The 5,106-nt window shown below is 46.2% G+C and overlaps 1 long non-coding RNA gene across 2 annotated transcripts; it reads right to left on the minus strand.

The window, feature by feature from the left end:
* Positions 1-672: 672 nt before the first annotated feature.
* Positions 673-4,720, minus strand: LOC126490315 (uncharacterized). Of its 2 annotated transcripts, none has more exons than XR_007589170.1 (3): positions 4,619-4,720; positions 2,292-2,530; positions 673-2,192 (listed from the first exon to the last, which is right to left on the minus strand). It is a non-coding gene; the product is annotated as an uncharacterized lncRNA (long non-coding RNA). The 2 variants fall into 2 exon arrangements; XR_007589169.1 differs by having other exon boundaries at positions 674-2,192; positions 2,303-2,530.
* Positions 4,721-5,106: the final 386 nt, after the last annotated feature.

Consider the following 5,106-nt stretch of genomic DNA (forward strand, 5'->3'; position numbering starts at 1 on the left):
GGTGCGACCCCTTTGGTTACTGGATCCAGTTCCAGTTCCCAGCACACACAGAGGACTGCAGATTGTTACTAATCCTGTGAGTTTACCCCCCTTACAAATTAGCCTTTATTATACTCCGTTCTGGGCTAGTGTGGAAATATTTCATATTGCAACAGGAAGAGAACTTCCCATCTCCAGGAACTAATATTTTGCACAATAAAGTTTTAGGAAACACCATTAGAAAGCGTTTGAGTCAGGTATGGTGTGGCATGCCTGTGATCTCAGCACTCAACACTGTAACAGGGACTGTAACAGGGCCTGGGGAGATGGTTCCATCAGTAGAGTGTGTGCCACATAAACATGAGGATCTGCATTCACTGCCCCGGCACGTGAAAGCCAAGGATTGTAGCTCATGCCTTTAACCCTCATGCTGGTCCAGCAGAGACCAGAGGATTTCTAGAGCTCTCTGGGCAGGCAGCACAGCCTGCCAATGAACTCTGACTCAAAAGTAAACTGGCTGAGCAATAGTGGTATGTGGACCAGGAAATAGAAATACAACAGGTGGATCAATGTGAGTTCCAGGCCTGTCAATGCTACATAGTGAGACCCTGACTCGAAAATTTAAAAAAATAATAAATAAAAATGTAAAAATATAAAGTGGAAATAGAGAAAAATAAACAACGGTTGACCTATCAGGTTACATATACACGTTTAGTCACATATACACATGTGTTTACAGACACACACTCTCCACACACAAATACAAGTAAAAACCTTAAAGCTATAGTGGGAGAATTGCCAGTCTTCCAAATCCAGCTTGGCACAAGGCCAGCCTGCGCTGTAGAGATCCTGTCTCAGAAGGGGATTGGAGGGAGAGGACAGAGGAGAGGAGAGTTGGGTAAGCCAGACAGTAGTGCACACGCCTTAATCCCAGCACCCAGGAGGCAGAGGCAATGGGATCTCTGTAAATTCCAAGCCAGCCTGGTCTACAGAGTCAGTTCCAGGACATCCAGGGCTACACAGAGAAACCATGTCTCAAAAAGCAAATGGAGAACATTAGCAACAACAACAACAAAAGTGTGACCTACTTGGACATAATTCAGGATGGTACTCGCCTAAAAAGACCCTGACTTCCTTCCCCAGGATCGCACAAGTGTGATGGTACCCACCTATAATCCCAGCACTCAGAGGATAAAGGACATCATTGATGCTATATAGTGAGTTCAAGACCAGTCTGGGAAGGCTAGGCTACATGAAACCCTGTCGCCAAGAGGCGAGTATCAAAGATAACCCAACCCTAGTTTATGGATCTATAATATCTCATCTCTACAAAAATTAAAAATATCCCATCCATAAAATCCAACCAGTCTAGAGACTCTTAATTAGAAACATGGCTACTTTCTCTTGCATGAATGGGCCAGTCCACCAGGCAGCTCTTCAAGTGCTCCTGAGAGGAATACGGGTCCGTACAGGGCCAATTCAAAGTGGCCACGGTCACCACTGGAGCACACACTTTGTCAAAAATGTTTTGCGGGTGTGGGTGTGGATGTTCTGTCTGGTTTGTTTGTTTTGAGACAGGATCTTGTTAGCCTGGAGCGTATCCCCACCCCTCCCTGGGATTACAGGCGTGTGCCAACAGGCCTGGTTTACGCAGTACCGCAGTACCGTGGATTCAACCCAGGGCCTTGTGTGTCCCAGGCCAGCACTCTACCAACTGAACTACATCCTCGGCCTATTAACTCTTAGTTTCTAATCCAAACAGCTTCACTCCCCTCTCTTCTTTATCAAGCTTATCAAGCTTTATCAAAATCAAGGAATTTTAGCTGTTTCTGAAAAGTCAAATCTACCGCTGTTTATTATGATCTTCCAAAGATGACTGCAATACATCATCTCACCCCACATTCCGATTTTAACATGAGACCTCGAGCCTGGACAGAAATATCTCACATGCCTCTGGCCCTCATCTCTGGGGACGCTGGTTCTTGGAAGCCAGCTGCTATGTTCGGAAGTCCAAATAGTTCTGAATAGAGACTCCACTGAGAGACCGTGAGTAGATGTGTCCAGCCATCAAGTGCCAGATACATGGGTGAGGCAGTGGGTTCCAGTCTTGAGCCTCTGTTTCACGCACCCTTCTTCCTGGTGGAGGACCCAGATCTCCCCAAACAGAGTTGGACCACTGCCTTTCTTCCCTGTCAGACTTCCTAGTGCAGAATCTGTGCGGACAAGAGATTCAATCAATCTTTTGTTGGGAACGGTGGCACGTGTGTGTTACCCCAGTATCAGGAGGCAGAAGTAGGAGGAGGGTTACTCACTTGAGACCCACCTGAGCTCTACAACAAGACTGTACATATAAAAAAAATGCATACAAAACAAGGCACCATTCCAGCACAGAACAGGGAGGATACTCCATGTCCATGGCCACAATCTGGGCTGCTCCCAGGGCCGAGGTTGATGTCAGTGTTCCAAGCTGCCTCTGGAAACCATGTGGAAGTCCATGGTGTTGTCACCAGCTGCTGTGGGCAGGGAAGCTTCTTTTGCTGAAGACTCATATCTGAGAGTGAGAGACATTGAAGGATTCTGTGACAACCTCTTCCCACTCCATCCCCCCAAAAGAAACAGTTTAGACAGGAAGCTTTTGAAATTGTGATAAAGATGCTGAAGTGTAGCTCTTCACAGTGGATGGCTTCCGGTGGTGAGAGGGGAAGGACTCAGTTTTCTTTAAGGGACTGCCCACTGGGAGTTTGAACCTGAGTATATGGGCAATACAAATTAGACTTAGTGTGTTGGGGGGGGCACAAGCGTGGGAGAATGGACCTGGGAGGTGTGGGAAGTGAGTGCGATCAGGGTGTGTTTTATGAAATTCTGAAATATTTAATAAAATTATGAGAAAATTTTTCAAAGAATTATTAAAAATTATACTGAAGAAAAAAAAACACAAAACAAAGAAAAGCAACCATTCTCTTATACATATAAGTCTTGGGATGGTTTGTTGGGCAACAATTATAACTGAACAAGCAGATGAAAATTTGCTCTGAGGAAAGTTCAAAAGGATGTACCCAGAGGTTTTATTGTATGAATCTCTAGGGTGTCAGGTAGATAACCCCAGAATCCTACAAGTTGAAACCTAAGGAGGAATTTTCCTCCTTCTCTTCTTCCTTCTCCCCCATCCTCCTTGCTTTTCCCCTTCTTTTCTCTTCCTGATTATTATTATTAGTAGTAGAAGTTGTATTGATTTTATTTTGCTTTTAGTTTTTTTTTTTTTTTTTTTTTTTTTTTTTTTTTTTTTTTTTTTTTTTTTTTTTTTTTTTTTTGAGACAGAGTTTCTCTGTGTATGACACTCCCTGGACGTTGTATTGACTTTTGAAACTCTTACTGTAGCCCAAGCTGGAACTCAGTATATAACCTAGGCTGGCCTTGATCTCAAGGAAATTCTCCTGTCTCAGCCTCCCAAATGATTGGATTAAATGCATAAGCCACCACTCCCAGATCAGTGAAGGCTTTTAGAATGTTACCAGGTCTCCAGCATTTTAAAGTCTGCCTTTTCTCAGGAGACAGAGGGCACAAACGAAGGTTTACTTGCAACTCAACAGAAATTATCCGGGGAATTCAGTCTTGAAATGCTCAATATGCATAGCCCAGTGTCTAGAAGAATGGCTCACAAAACCAATGCCCTTAGGAGTCAAACTGGTACTGGCTCACATAGAGACCCAGAATCTTGGAAAAGAAAGAGGCTCTCAAACCCCGCACTTCACCAGGGCAGCACAGTAGAGCTGACCCTGTGAGTGCAGGCATGGGTAAGCCAGGCCCAAAGTTGTGAGCATGGGAGAGCTGTCCCCATTTTACATCTGGCAGACATTCCCACAGCTGCCCAGGCCCAGACCCAAGGTTGTGACTTGGGCCTGCCCCAGCATCCATCCAGTCTAGGATCTGCTAGAGCACGTGAAGGGGCCTGACCCACAGACCCAAAACTGCAGGATCTCCACAACACAGGGCAACAACAGGATACCCAAAGAGTGTCAGTGAAAGCCCAGCATTTATAGAGATAGCACAGCAGAAATCAGAGACCTCGAACCACATCAGTGACTTTGCAATGAACACTTGCAGGACATATGGACAAAGGGGTTTACGGCATGACTCGCTGTGTCACGGTGCAGCTTCCAGGATGAGATTTTTATTTTTTTCCTTTATATCTTAATTTTTTCTTTTTTGTCTTAAATTTTGTTTTATTTGGGGGGGGTACATGGGTAGAGCGCAGACGCAAAGGGATGGGGAAATGAAGGCACGGGGATCAAGATACATGGTGTAAAAGACACATAGAATAAAGAAATTTTAAAAAGGAAGAAAGAATGAATGAAAGAGAGAGGCTTTCAACAGGATGACTTGCAGGTAGCTCTGCCTGCAGCCGTGTGTCCTATCCCAGTCCCCTAATGGACTTGCAGGTGGTTCCACCTGCAGCCATGTGTCCTGTCCTGGTCCTCTCGTGGACTTGCAGGTGGCTCTGCCTGCAGCAGCGTGTCCTGTCCCAGTCCCCTAATGGACTTGCAAGTGGTTCCACCTGCAGCCGTGTGTCCTGTCCCAGTCCCCTAATGGACTTGCAGGTGGTTCCACCTGCAGCCGTGTGTCCTGTCCCAGTCCTCACCTGGAGCTTTAAAGGCAGCATGTTGGCCTCCTGCAATCCCAGCCTCCTGCCAGATCTCCTTCACAAGAGACACTCAGAGCCCTAGAACATTCTCAGTATCTGTGTTCTCTGGGTGTTGAAATTCGGTTTCAAAGGTTATTCCCAAGTAACACGACCCGCCTCACCAGTACAATAGTTCAAGCTGGCTATGGGCTCCAGAGCCGCCTTCGGTAGCCTCCTGTGTTACTGAAAAATGTTTTTTTTTTTCCCAGTGTGTGGGGGGGATGCTAGGAATTAAATCTAGGGCACTGTGCTTGCTAGGCAGGCACTCTACTGATAAGCTATGTTCCCAGCCATCACACGCCTCTTTTGTCTTCTTTGAGAGCCAAAGCTGGCCTTGAACTCACTCCAGGGACTTGAGCTTATGATCTTCCTGCCCCAGCCTCCAGACTAGCTGTGATAAGGCTGCTGGGGGGCGGGGGGGGGAGGGGGGGCGAGAATTCGACTAA

The sequence above is a fragment of the Alexandromys fortis genome, unplaced genomic scaffold (assembly GCF_014885135.2).
Source record: "Alexandromys fortis isolate MF-2015 unplaced genomic scaffold, M_Fortis_MF-2015_v1.1 scaffold_22, whole genome shotgun sequence".
NCBI classification, from domain to species: Eukaryota; Metazoa; Chordata; class Mammalia; order Rodentia; family Cricetidae; genus Alexandromys; species Alexandromys fortis.